General features: G+C 43.9%; 1 long non-coding RNA gene across 1 annotated transcript in view; it reads left to right on the top strand.

Annotated features, from left to right (window-relative positions):
- Positions 1-1,429: 1,429 nt before the first annotated feature.
- The window catches only part of LOC141075442 (uncharacterized), a 41,115-nt gene continuing 27,918 nt past the window's right edge, over positions 1,430-14,626 (top strand). Inside the window, exons 1-2 of the long non-coding RNA XR_012227278.1 lie at positions 1,430-4,392; positions 4,840-4,917. This is a non-coding gene — a long non-coding RNA (uncharacterized lncRNA). The remainder of the gene's footprint in view (positions 4,393-4,839; positions 4,918-14,626) is intronic.

Below are 14,626 nucleotides of genomic sequence, written 5' to 3'. Positions count from 1 at the left end.
GCCACCGGGTAAATCAGCTGTTCTGCTATCAACCGCTAGCCTGTTAGTATAAGCCTATGATAAAAATAGAATAGACCTGGACAACCCCTTAGAAGAAATGTAATCTTTTAACTTAAAAGGATTGATTTATCAAGACTGGCATTTTCTATGACAGTCTTGATGTAGAGTCAGGGTCAGTCTGGCCCACCTGGATACCGGTGAAATGCCCGGTGGTCCTCGCCGCCCCAGAGAGGAGGAAGAGAAGGAAAAAAAATTAAGGATGTGGGCGCTTTACATCTGAGAGTGATCCAGGCCCGCGCACGTGTCCCGAGTACGCGGTCCCAACTCCCGGCCCACTGCCATGGCCAGGGCTGGCGGCACCACCCGGCGAACCCAGGTAAGCGCTGAGGGCCCTGGTTGAATGAGGGTTGGGAGTGGAACACACCATGGGGTCCAGCGCTGGCATCGGGGCTCCCTCTAATACTCACCTCTCCTCATTCCGGCAGCTGCAGGGTCTTCTTCAGCACCCTCTGACTCTGCGGTGTCTCAGGGCAGAGGGTGACATCATCACTGCACGCCCTCTCTGTCCTGAGCATTGCAGAGCCAGGAGAGACGCTGAGTGTATGGGACCTGCGGTGGGAATGGGAGCCGTGAGTATGTGATTTTTTTTTCTTTATATATTCAGCATTACATGGGCCCATAATATACTGTATGGAGGTGCATGGGGCCATAATATACTGTGTGGAGGTGCATGGGGCCCATAATATACTGTATGGAGGTGCATGGGGCCATAATATACTGTGTGGAGGTGCATGGGGCCCATAATATACTGTATGGAGAAGCAGGAGGCCCATAATATACTGTATGGAGAAGCAGGGGGCCCATAATATACTGTATGGAGAAGCAGCGGGCCCATAATATACTGTATGGAGGAACAGGAGGCCCATAATATAGTGTATGGAGGTGCATGGGGCCCATAATATACTGTATGGAGGTGCATGGGGACCATAATATACTGTATGGAGGCACATGGGGGCCATAATATACTGTATGGAGGAGCAAGGGGCCCATAATATACTGTATGGAGGGGCATGGGGGCAATAATATAGTGTGCAGAGGTGCATAGGATCCATAAGATGCTGTATGGAGGTGCATGGGGGCCATAATATGCTGTATGGAGGTGCATGGGGGGCCATAAACCACTGTATGGAGCAGCAGGGGGCCCATAATAAACTGTATGGAGGTGCATGGGGGCCCATAATATACTGTATGGAGGAGTATTGGTTCCATAATATACTGTATGGAGGAGCAGGGGGCCCATAGTATACTCTATGGAGGTGCATGGGGCCCATAATATACTGTATGGAGATGCATGGGGGCCATAATATACTGTATGGAGGAGCAGGGGGTCCATAATATGCTGCATGTAGGTGCATGGGGGCCCATAATATACTGTATGGAGGAGCATGGGACCCATAATATACTGTATGGAGGTGCATGGGGCCCTGTTGTGAGCTCATCTGTTCATTCATCTTTTGTGTCCGAGGATCTCCCTCTTCTGGTGAAGGAAGGTAGTGAGGATGATTTGGATAAAAGAAACCAAATACCTGATCAGTTGGATCGTGACTGGGTAACGGGAACTACAGACTGGATATAAGGCAGCCGACGCCCTTCTGAGTCGCTGGTGATTTCTCTGCTGGATTCTTGGAGACCAGTCTGATTCCTGCTTCCCAAAGATAAGTTTTTGCTCTGCTATTGAACTTATTAGTTTTGGTTTTGTTTACCTTGTTTTTTGAGTTCAGCCATCCCCGGCCGGGGTGTGTTGGATTCTTTTTCCTTGATCAGTGTTCTCTTTTGCTCTGATTCAAGAATATTCTGATTGCTGATATAGGGTTTGAAGTCTAGTGACTTCAGGGTCCTTTTTGCTTATCAGTTGTGTTGGTAGTATTTTTTGGCAGGGTTTTCTCGGATTGCAGACAGCAGCTTTTCTGTCCTGTCCTTTTTAGTTAGCTTGAGCCCCATTGTTTGCTCAACCTATCTTTCATCTGTGTTAGTGTATTCATCTAGCTTCACTGTCATTATATGTTGGGGCTTCCTATTGCTTTGGGGTCTGCTCTGGGGCAGTCAGTTTTTCTCTTTTCTCTCTTTAGGCTTGTGTAGATCTCTGGCTGTGATGAGGTGTCTAGGATCACCGTAGGAACACTCCATGGCTACTGCTAGTTGTGTGATAGGATCAGGTGTCTGCAATCCGCTAGTTTCCAACCTCTCTGATTTTCTGGGCTGAGCTTGTGTTTTGTTTTTTTCCTCCTCGGTGACTCAATCATAACAGGGCCCATAATATACTGTATGGAGGAGCATAGGGCCCATAATATACTGTATGAAGGTGCATGGGGCCCATAATATACTGTATGGAGGAGCATGGGGCCCATAATTTACTGTATGGAGGTGCAAAGGGGCCATAATATACTGTATGGAGGAGCAGGGGGCCCATAATATACTGTATGGATGAGCATGGGGGGCCCATAATATACTATATGGAAGTGCATAGGGGCCCATAATATACTGTATGGAGGAACATGGGAGCCATATTATACTGTATGGAGGAGCAGGGGACCCATAATACTTTATGGAGGAGCATGGGGCCTATAATATACTGTATGGAGGAGCTTGGAGGCCCATAACACTGTGTGGAGGAGTAGAGTGCCATAATACTGTTTGGAGGAGCATGGGGGCCCATAAAACTGTGTGGAGGAGCATGGGGTCCCATATTATACTGTATGGAGGAGCAGGGGGCCCATAATTTACTGTATGGAGGTGCATGGGGACCATAATATACTGTATGGAGGAGCATGGGGGCCATAATATACTGTATGGAGGAGCATGGGGCCCATAATATACTGTATGGATGAGCATGGGGGGCCCATAATATACTATATGGAAGTGCATAGGGGCCCATAATATACTGTATGGAGGAACATGGGAGCCATATTATACTGTATGGAGGAGCAGGGGACCCATAATACTTCATGGAGGAGCATGGGGCCTATAATATACTGTATGGAGGAGCTTGGAGGCCCATAACACTGTGTGGAGGAGTAGAGTGCCATAATACTGTTTGGAGGAGCATGGGGGCCCATAAAACTGTATGGAGGAGCAGGGGGCCCATAATATACTGTATGGAGGTGCATGGGGACCATAATATACTGTATGGAGGAGCATGGGGGCCATAATATACTATATGGAGAAGCATGGGGCCCATAATATACTGTATGGAGGAGCATGGGGTCCATAATATACTGTATGGAGGAACAGGGGACCCATAATACTGTGTGGAGGAGCAGAATGCCCATAATACTGTGTGGAGGAGCATGGGGGAAAATAATACTGTGTGGAGAAGCATGAGGTCCCATAATATACTGTATGCAGGAGCATGGAGGCCCATAATTACTGTATGGAGGAGTAGGGGACCCATAATACTTTATGGAAGAGCATGGGGCCCATAATATACTGTATGGAGGAGCTTGGAGGCCCATAATACTGTGTGGAGGAGCAGAGTATCCATAATACTGTGTGGAGGAGCATGGGAGCCCGTAATATACTGTATGGAGGAGCAGAGGGCCCATAATACTGTGGAGGAGCATTGCATGGGGCCCGTGATATACTGTATGAATGAACATTATATGTGGTGCCCATAATACTGTATGGCGGACTATGTGATGCCCATAATACTGTATGGTGGACTATGTGGTGCCCATAATACTGTTTGGCGGACTATGTGATGCCTAAAATACTGTATGGAGGACTATGTGGTGCCTATAATACTGTGTGGTGGACTATGTGGTGCCCATAATACTGTATGGCGGACTATGTGATGCCTATATTACTGTATGGCGGACTATGTGGTGCCCATAATACTGTATGGCGGACTATGTGGTGCCCATAATACTGTATGGTGGACTATGTGATGCCCATAATACTATATGGAGGACTATGAGGTGCCCATAATATTGTGTGGAGGACTATGTGGTGCCCATATATTGTACTATACCTGTATTTTTTATCTATGCATCAGGAATCCTGGCATATGTTAAAGATACCCGGTGATACTCTTTCGCCTGAGGTCCATGAAAATCTGGAGCAGACACTGGCAGCAACGCACATAAAGATGAATGCTGGCTGCAGCTGTGACAGGGCGCTCTGCTCTGTGACAGGCCGTGCGTTGATGTCACATAGCAGTTTTGTTAAACTACTCCTGCAACCTTTGATAATCCGGCGGCGTTTCAATGTTACTGCTGTGATGTCAGCGCGCGGCATGTCACAGAGCAGAGCGCCCTGTCGCAGCAGCAGTCGGCAGCCATTTTAACGACCATTCCAAATATGAAGCCACAAGAGAACGCCGGGGAGCGCAAGAAGGTGAGAAAAATCGCCCCTCTGTGTTTGGGCAAGGTTGTGGCCATAGGGTCGGACATAGGGGCCGAGGGAGGTGACGTTATTAAAGTGGACATGGGGCCCAGGATGAAGACATTATAACTGGACATTGGGGGCCAGGATGGGGACATTAAATAAAGGGGCCCAGGATCTGGCACCTTATTAAACAAAGGGGTGACATACATTAATGGTTTATTGTGGCAAGTGGGGACATAATTATTGTAGTGGCCAATCAGGGGACATTGTTACTGCTGTAATTTAATTTACTTTTGAGGTTGCTGTCTTCCATGGGGAAGAACAAAAGGGGGTCCTGCTACTGTGTTGGGCAGCACTGTCTTTTTTTTCTTCATCTGACATAGTGTAGAAGTCGAGGAAAATAGTGGGGAATGTGCTCTGGAAGTGATCACTATAGATAACTGTTATTTTCTGCAGAGACGAGTCCTTGCTGGAACAAGTGATGGTGGTCTGCACTGGAAGAAGATGAAAGACTTCCAACTACAGACATCACAGGTGATTCAGTGTGTTACTTGTACACTTACACTATATACTGTATACCAGGGTTCCCCAACTCCAGTCCTCAAGGCCCACCAACAGATCATGTTTTCAGGATTTCCTTTGTATTGCACAGGTGAAGCAATTATCACCTGAGCAATACTAAGTAAATCCTGAAAACATGATCAGTTGGTGGGCCTTGAGGACTGGAGTTGGGGAACCCTGCTGTATACTGTGTACAGAGCTCATGTGTATAATGTCACTGGTGATCACTTTATTACCTGTACACTGACACTATATACAGAGCTCCTGTGTATAATGTCACTGGTGATCCCTGTATTACCTGTACACTGACAGTATATACAGAGCTCCTGTGTATAATGTCACTGGTGATCACTTTATTACCTGTACACTGACACTATATACAGAGCTCCTGTGTATAATATCACTGGTGATCCCTGTATTACCTGTACACTGACACTATACACAGAGGTACTGTGTATAATGTTACTGGTGGTAATAAGTGTTGTTAGTATTGTGGTTTGTATTCATGATCAGTATTGAAGTATTCAGTATGTGGTGGTAATTTGTGGTCTCGTCACGTTGTGGCATTATTTCTCCTTGTATGTGGTATTATTTAGTCCCAATATGCTGGTAATATGTCATATTATGTAGTCACTATGTGGTGGTAATATGTGGTATGGTCATGGTGTGGCTGTATTTGTCCCTTGACTGTGGTATTAGTTGGTCACTACGTGGTCTGTTCATGGTCTGGCAGGATTTGTTCATGGAATGCAGTGTTATACGGTCACTGTAGTCTGGTCATGGTGTGATTGTATTTGTTCCCTGTATGTGGTATTATTGGTCTTGGTATAGGTGTTTGTGTTGTGTATGGCGGTAATTTGTTCTCTCATAATACTTAGGCGAAGATTCTTTATTTCCATTAGAGATTAAATATTTGGATCACAGCGTCAGAGATATAGTTACAGGGGTTCGCCTGTGAAAAAAGTAATCACCTCTCTACAGGATGAATGATAACGTATTGATTGGTGGGGGTCTGACTACTTGGACCCATTCAGCAAAATGTGGAACTTTTCATCCCCATTAGACTGGAGTGGCATGTCCGACTTGACCACTGATCCATTAATTCCCTCAGTGGCTGCACTTGTTTTTTTCTAGAAGCCCCAAAGAGAATGAATGGAGCTGCAGTCAGACATCCCACCTGCCGTTCCATTTTAAAATGAGGATAAGTGTTCTATCAACGATAAAACCTCCTCATTCTTTCAATCGATGCAATTTCTAATGGTTGGACCTAAGTGATCACCTGTCCTGTGGAGTCCACCCATGGATCGGTGATAACTTGTTTTAACCAAAGAATCCCATTAATGTAAACTACCGTAATTATACATTCTGTTATGGGGGCGCACAGTAGATGTGCAGGAGCTGCCTGTGTTTTACAGCCGATGCTCCACTATAATCAGGATAATGACTGACAGATATTTGTATATAGCTGTAGGGTGGGCCCCTAGAGTCCATTCCCCTGGTGGGCCCCAGACACCCCAGTCCGACCCTGTGTAGAGTCAGCTGGAGTAAGATACACCACATTTATTAAATGAATAACGTGCATCTTTCAGTTGTCAAAGACAGAAATGTTGTTTAATCATAACCTGAAGAACATTTCCCTTATAATTTGAGCCTCTTTGCAGATGTAAATTAAAATTAGTTTGTAAAGCTGTGCTAGGACATGCCCTTTTCTGTTAAACAGTTGGTAGAGCTAAAATGAAATGCCAAAAGATGCAATTTTTTTTTTTAACAACAATTATGCCATTTGCAAAAGTTTTACTTGAATTTTCTCTGGCACAAACTGTTGAATAAACCATTTGACCCCAATTTATTAAACTTCTGGAAAAAATATAAATAGCAGCAAATGTTCTAAAAGAAAAAAAAAACACTACTCACTTCTTTTCTACTCTGTTGTACTTTCCTAATTGCATCATGGCCCTGCACAGAAAGGCGCATCCACCATGTCATCTACGTGGCCTCCTATTCATTGTAGTGGTCACACGCTGGATGCTTGTAAAAAAAAGACTTACGGTAACCTATCACTAAAGCATCAGCTGTGGATCAAGAAGGGAAAGAGAGCTGAGTACTGTTTATTTTTCATCTTTGAACTTTTACTTTCTTCGCTATGTATTTTTATAAAAATTGTATAAACCTTTTAAGGACACCATACACATTAGACTAAGGTCAACCAAACTTGCCAATATTGCCGGGATTAGCTGATAATCTAATGTTTATTGGGTCCTACTGGCTCTTCACCAATAGATATCAAAGATTAGTGGGATCTGGCATATTGAATTTCAGATGGCCGATCCTTTAGATCTGCGGGAATCTGGTGGCAGCTCTCTCATAGTCAACACATGAGTCCTTGGCCAAAATGAGCCTTCCTGCATATTGGGGGGAATTAACATAAGATTGTCATTGGTAATCATTTATGCTATGTGATGTAAAGGGTGAGGCTATAGTCTCCAAACTCAGGAAAGTCCCTATCGCGCACTAATCTGATTATTCTTCACATTTAGAAATAGAAGAAATTTAGGTAAAAGAGCTTCTTTCTTCCTCTTAATACGAAAAAAATATAAGTAAATAACAGCATCAATCTTCATGATGCCGTCATTGTACATTTTGTCAGCAACCTTGTCATATACTAGAGAAAACCTCGGCACACAGTATAATATGAATCTATTGTTTATTCATCCAAAAAAAGGCACGATATAGTGTTGTGAGACCAATGTTATACAGACAAATAATCGACGTTTCGGCTATTAAGCCTTCCTCAAGATTTTGAGCCTTCCTCTCCCTGGCGTCCGCCTGTGTGCCCCCCTACGGTCACTTTTGGTGAAAGTTTTTTTCATATACTTCCCACATGGATTGAGTGCATGGGAATCCAAATGGTAACATATGTGGACCATTTTCTATAGAGATAAAATCTTGAGGAAGGCTTAATAGCCGAAATGTCAATTATTTGTCTGTATAACATTGGTCTCACAACACTATATCATGCCTATGAATAAACAATAGATTCATATTATACTGTGTGCTGAGGCTTTCTCTAGTATATATTCTATTTTTCCTCTGTGCACCAGATTGAAAGCAGTGAGCTCCCCGTTCTCTATTATTATCAGCAACCTTGTCATGTCACAGTTTTGATAATTATTTTTATCTCTTTAGTTCATCAGAGATTTCAGCTATTACTGACATATACCTAGTAATTATACCATTGCCGTCTAAATGTTAAAGTTAGCTATACTTGACAAACCTCCTGAACAGGTCCAGTGAAATTGCCACTGGCTTTTAATGATTTTATTCTCCATTGGCCTCTCCATCACATTTCTTTTTAAACGCCCTTTAGAAATGCTCTTGCTCTGTCATTTTACTCACTGGTCAAGAGTGACTACAGCTTCATGGTGCACCCTGGTGACATTCAGAGTAGGTGCATACACGGTAATTGTATTAAAATAAAGTATAAAAGCAAGTAGTATGCAAATAGAATGAAAGTACTGAGCATTAAAAGGTTCATTTGGACAAACTATATAGCACTAAACTGTTCCCATATAAATTAGTAAATCGGGATAATGACAACATAATAGTTGTTCATGGTCAAAAAATCCAGTTGTGATTACAGTGCAGTTAGCATATTATTAAGAGCAAAATAAAAGATGATGTCTGTAAAGCACTGTGAAATATGTTGGTGCTATAAAAGTAAGTCAAATAAAAAATTAAAATGCATTCCTTACTGAAATCCTACGAGATTTCTTCTGTTTTGCAGCCTGTATGTGATTGCCCGGGAGTCTGCTAAAAAATAATTACGTCTATTCCACGCTGTATAATGCAGAAAAATTATATTTTAACATGCCTGATATTTTGTTCTTATGACAAATTAGAGGCACTATAGGTTTCTGTTATAAAAAAATACCAATAGCCAGAAATAGTGCTTAATTAACATAAAAAGCTGCACTTTTATCCATTCCTTCACTGTTTTTTTTTTGGTCCTTCTCAACAATCTTCCGTTTCCCTGGCTGTAGCATAACTTGTATCCTATACTGTTTAACTACTGCAGCCATTCTTTGACCTTGATGAACTCCTAACATGGACTACACAGTTTAGTGATTGACTACAGTGGGTGTGTGACAATAATAGTTGTAAACCCACTCTGCCACTGGCCAGTCTTACCATGGAGGGGCATAACTAAGTGATTACCTGGTCGTCACTAGAGCCTCTGATGGTGAGAATAAGGCCTCTTTCACACATTAGGTTTTCGCCGTCAGGCGCGATCCGGCACTTTTTACAAAAACCGGATCCGGCGGAATGCAATGCCGGATCCGGTTTCCCCCCCATTGACTTGCATTAGCGCCGGATCGGGCCGGATGGCCATGCGTTTCATCCGGTTTTCGCCGGATCCGGCAATGTGTCGCAATCCGGCGTCTGGAAAAAACGGCTACTGTAACGTTTTTTGTCTCCGGCGAAAAAGCACAATGAAAGCCTATGAGCACCGCAATGCGCCGGATCCGGTTTTTTGGGTCTGAGCATGCTCAGTAACTCCTCTGCCCACAAGATACATATATAAAAGCATGACAGTGGGACCCTCAGCCACACCCAACATGCCACCCAAGACAGCAACCAGGCGCAGGAGAAGGCAGGAGACCACTGCAGCACCATCAGCACCACCACCCCAAATGGAGCAGCATGCTGAACAACGGGAGGGGAGTCCAGCAGCAGATGAGAGAAGGTAATTGTCAAATCCCCCATTCCTCAAAACTAGGGCCATGGAATATCAAGATATTCATTGGCCCTTTGTTTCTCTTTATTCAACAGCCGCCCAAGAGATGCAGCAGCAGCAGTGGCAGCAGTGGCAGCACTGGCAGCAGCAACAGCACCACCCACAGCCATGGAGTCTGGCCAGCAAGAGGACAGCACATCTTCTTCTGGGAGCCCTCCCTCGCATCGTCAGCGTTTGACGGTAAGTTTTTATTTCCAAAATCCATCATCTCTGTAATATATGTCTATTCATTGCCTTTTATTTCAAAACAGGAATCACAAGCTGAAGAGGAGCTCCCAGAGGAAGAAGGAAGGGGTGGACAGACACCTGGAGTGGGCTCACAATTGGTAAGTTTTTTGCATCAAACGCAGAAACACAACATCACACTACACACAACACATAGAAAACAATGTTCTGCAGACCACACACAGCAAACAAATGCCAACATCCAAACACATAAATTTTTTTCTTTTCTTCTCTAGTCTTCCCAATCTGGTGCTCGGCCAAGAGGTCCTCGCAGTGCCTCCCAGGGTCGTCGGCGACAGCAACGCGGCAGTCACCAGCGTGTAAGTATAATATTTAAGTGAAATTTTGGTACACTTTTTATTTCATGTCTTAAGTGTGGTGACTAATTTTGCTATTTTTCTCTTTTACTTTAACAGCCTTCACAGCGTGCTCCCGACTCAGATGGTGAGGATGGAGGAATAGATGTGGACCACCTCATCGATCTCATCAGAGAAAGGGAGCCGCTATGGAATATGGCTGACCGCCGCCATGCTGACCTGATCGTTACCCGACGACTCTGGGAGGAAATCTGTTCGCTCCTTGTGGCCCGCTGGGAGGACCTCGATGCTCGGGCCCAGATTAAAGAGCGTAAGTATATACAGTACCGGTTGCTTGATGTAAACCAGTGTTTCCCGAACTCCAGTCCTCGTGGTCCCCACGGATCATGTGTTCAGGATTTCTATTTACTATGGAAATCCTGAAAACATGACCCCTGGGGACCATGAGGACTGTAGTTTGGGAAACACTGATGTTGTATACTAACCACTTTGTCCTTTCTCGTTTCAGGGGACAGAATTGTGAAGCGGTGGCGGTCTGTGAGGGATCGTTTCAAGAAGGAGTTCAATAAAGAGATGCGGGCCCCGAGTGGATCTGGAGGACGCAGGAGCAAGTACAAGTACGCACGAGCCCTGTCGTTCCTCCGGGATACAATGGTCACCAGAAGGTAAATATTACACACCACATGTGAAAAAAAATGTTTAGATGTAACAATTTTTTTTCAGCCAGGGCCATGCCATGTCACTTGTTTAATTGTTTTTTTTTCTCTTTATTCCACAGCACGGTGAGCAGCACTCGGGAGCCTGCACGATTGGACCCTTCTGAGGCGATCCCTGAGGAGACCGGCACTGAGGGACACTTCGACCGCCCCGGTACATCTGCACCTTCCCACACATTCGACCCATCTGTCCCATCCACCTGCACAGGAGCATCGTGGCAGCCTACATTACATGAAGCTGCTGGTGAGGAGATCGCTTTCCCTTTACCCCACCCTTCTGCCCCTGCCACCTCTAGTACACCTGCGGGTACTGGGCGGCAGCGGCAGAGGGGTCAGGAAAAGACTTATGCGCCAGAGTTCTTGCATCTGAATGCATCTTTCCAGAACTGTCTAAAAGTCTTGTCAGAGCAAATCTCCGCAGGCTTTCAGCAGATCAACTCCAGCATTCTGGAGGTGAAGACACTTCTGCAAACCATGCATTCAGAAGCAAGATCTTCGCCAAACCACACCTTTTTCAGGTGTGTTGTGGAGTGCATGGCAACGTTCTCTCCTACCCAGCAGATGCATGTAATGCATTCATGCCACGGTGCTCTCCAGCACGTTACCTCCCAACCTCCTCCTCCCACCCCAGTAGTTCCTCCACCTGCACCCCCTCCAGCCACTTTCCATCCTCCCCTCCTATTACATAGAATAAATGGGTAGTAAACATATTCATGTGGAAGCCAAATAATCAATGATTATAATGGCCATGAACAAATGATCAATAATATATCATATATCATGATCCACATAATAAACTGAACAATATAGGGAAAACTGCACATATAATAGCAAACACCCAGAGAGAAAAAGCAGTCAAAAGTCCATAAAATGTAATATTTTATTAAATAATGTTTAAAAAAACATATATATATATATATATCTCTATTATGGACATACAGTGTATTGATAGGGAGGAACAGAAGTTACGGACAAAAAGTGGTCAAAGACCAGCCACACTGCAACCGCAGAAGCAGGCAACAGCAGTGGTAGTTACAAAATAAGGATAAAGATAATAGAGCAGAGACACATAAAAGATTGGTGATCTTGTAGCAAGGAGTGTTGAAAAACATCACCATGTAGCAAGTGCTACTGCTCTTGTATAAATTACAAAAGTTCCCTGATAGTTAGACATACATTGTAACCCAAGCGGTGCTCAAAGAGCAGCGCAAATAAAATAGCTAGTAGCTACATGTGTATACCTGGAAACAGTGGTGGCAGTGGGGTCGGTCCAGTCCCCGACGCGCGTTTCGGAGCCAAAAGACTCCTTCCTCAGGGGGCGTGGAAAGAGGCAGGACCATCCGGTTTATATAGTGCACCCGCCAGAGGCCGTCTGCGCGCACGATGAGCCCGCCCTGCATCAGCCGGATCCATGCTACGGCGTCGCCGGAAACACGCGGGCCCACGTGATCCGGCGCGCCGAGCAGGGAAACCAGATGACCGCAGAGCGGACACGGTGCATGCGCGCAGACAGCGTCGGGCCAGGGCAGCCATATCTAAAAGGGGCAAAACTAAGGGCAAACAGCGGTGCATCAACTGATGAAATATGCCATCCATGCACTGCATATTAATCAGTATAAAAGGATGATATAAAGCTACAAAGCCTGGCATAATACATGGAACTAGATATGTACTATCCACATATCAGTAGATAGGCCACATCCATCACATATAGTAACATCAAAATTACTATTGTCAGGATCAGACCAAAAGGACCCACAATGGACAAGGGTTCATTATCCCGTGCATAATATGTAAATGCACCATATTGCTATATAAATATAGCCAAAATGAGATGGGAAATTTAAATCACATCTGTCCATGACAAATTTAGATCAAAGAACCAAAAGGGCATCAAAAAATACCCCATAGCAAAACACATACACATATACAAAACATAAAATAAGGGATAATGAATGAAAGAATAAATGGGAAATAAACACAAATACATAAAACACATATATATGCATATACATTGCCAATATGAATAACACCAACCCATCGCCCATCATGGGTGGGAATAAACTGCCCCATATGCATGTATAGAACAAAAAACACACACAAAAAACATTAAAGAATTCAGGAAACATCGTCGTGGATCAATCCGTGAAGCAGCTTTTGTGATTCCAGCGAATCCTCGGACACCTTCAACATTTTCAAGAAACAACGTATCACGTGCAAATAACTAAAAGGTATAAAAGATTTATATTAAAATAAGGGCTAGGAATCTCTGTGATCAATTGGTGGCCAGTCACTATGCAGACCATCCAGTACGTACTTTTCTGGATAACCTTCCAATCAGACATGGATGTTCTCCTTGTGGCAGATGTATAGCCTGTCCTAACATCGAACGGAGTACCTCATTCACTAACTTCGATGGTACTAGGACATTTTCCATCAAGCAACATATATCTTGTACCACTCGGTACGTGATATATTATGCTACCTGTCCGTGTGGGCTTATTTATGTAGGGATGACCACACGGCAGTTAAAGGTACGCACAAGGGAGCATGTCCTGTGCATATTTTCTGCTGCCACTTGTACTGATGTTTTAAGCCTGAAGACATTACCTAGGCACTTCAAGGAGTTTCATCAGTGCAACGCTACACTCCTTAGAGTAATGGGTATTGATGCTCTTAACATCAACATAAGGGGTGGTAAATTGTCTAATCGGTTGGCCAGGTTAGAAACCAGATGGATCTGGACTCTAGGTACCATCTATCCAAGTGGATTAAATGAAAACATTTCCTATGCCCCATATCTATAACCCATCTTGGTGGACATTTATGTGATTATTGTGGTCTTGGGTTTTATTTTAATATAAATCTTTTATACCTTTTAGTTATTTGCACGTGATACGTTGTTTCTTGAAAATGTGGAAGGTGTCCGTGGATTCGCTGGAATCACAAAAGCTGCTTCACGGATTGATCCACGACGATGTTTCCTGAATTCTTTAATGTTTTTTGTGTGTGTTTTTTGTTCTATACATGCATATGGGGCAGTTTATTCCCACCCATGATGGGCGATGGGTTGGTGTTATTCATATTGCCATACAATGTATATGCATATATATGTGTTTTATGTATTTGTGTTTATTTCCCATTTATTCTTTCATTCATTATCCCTTATTTTATGTTTTGTATATGTGTATGTGTTTTGCTATGGGGTATTTTTTGATGCCCTTTTGGTTCTTTGATCTAAATTTGTCATGGACAGATGTGATTTAAATTTCCCATCTCATTTTGGCTATATTTATATAGCAATATGGTGCATTTACATATTATGCACGGGATAATGAACCCTTGTCCATTGTGGGTCCTTTTGGTCTGATCCTGACAATAGTAATTTTGATGTTACTATATGTGATGGATGTGGCCTATCTACTGATATGTGGATAGTACATATCTAGTTCCATGTATTATGCCAGGCTTTGTAGCTTTATATCATCCTTTTACACTGATTAATATGCAGTGCATGGATGGCATATTTCATCAGTTGATGCACCGCTGTTTGCCCTTAGTTTTGCCCCTTTTAGATATGGCTGCCCTGGCCCGACGCTGTCTGCGCGCATGCGCCGTGTCCGCTCTGC

The sequence above is a fragment of the Dendrobates tinctorius genome, unplaced genomic scaffold (assembly GCF_039654945.1).
Source record: "Dendrobates tinctorius isolate UK_male_01 unplaced genomic scaffold, ASM3965494v1 ptg000015l, whole genome shotgun sequence".
Lineage (NCBI taxonomy): Eukaryota > Metazoa > Chordata > Amphibia > Anura > Dendrobatidae > Dendrobates > Dendrobates tinctorius.
The sequence above is the reverse complement of the archived record's forward strand: the minus strand, read 5'-3'. Positions and strand labels throughout refer to the sequence as shown.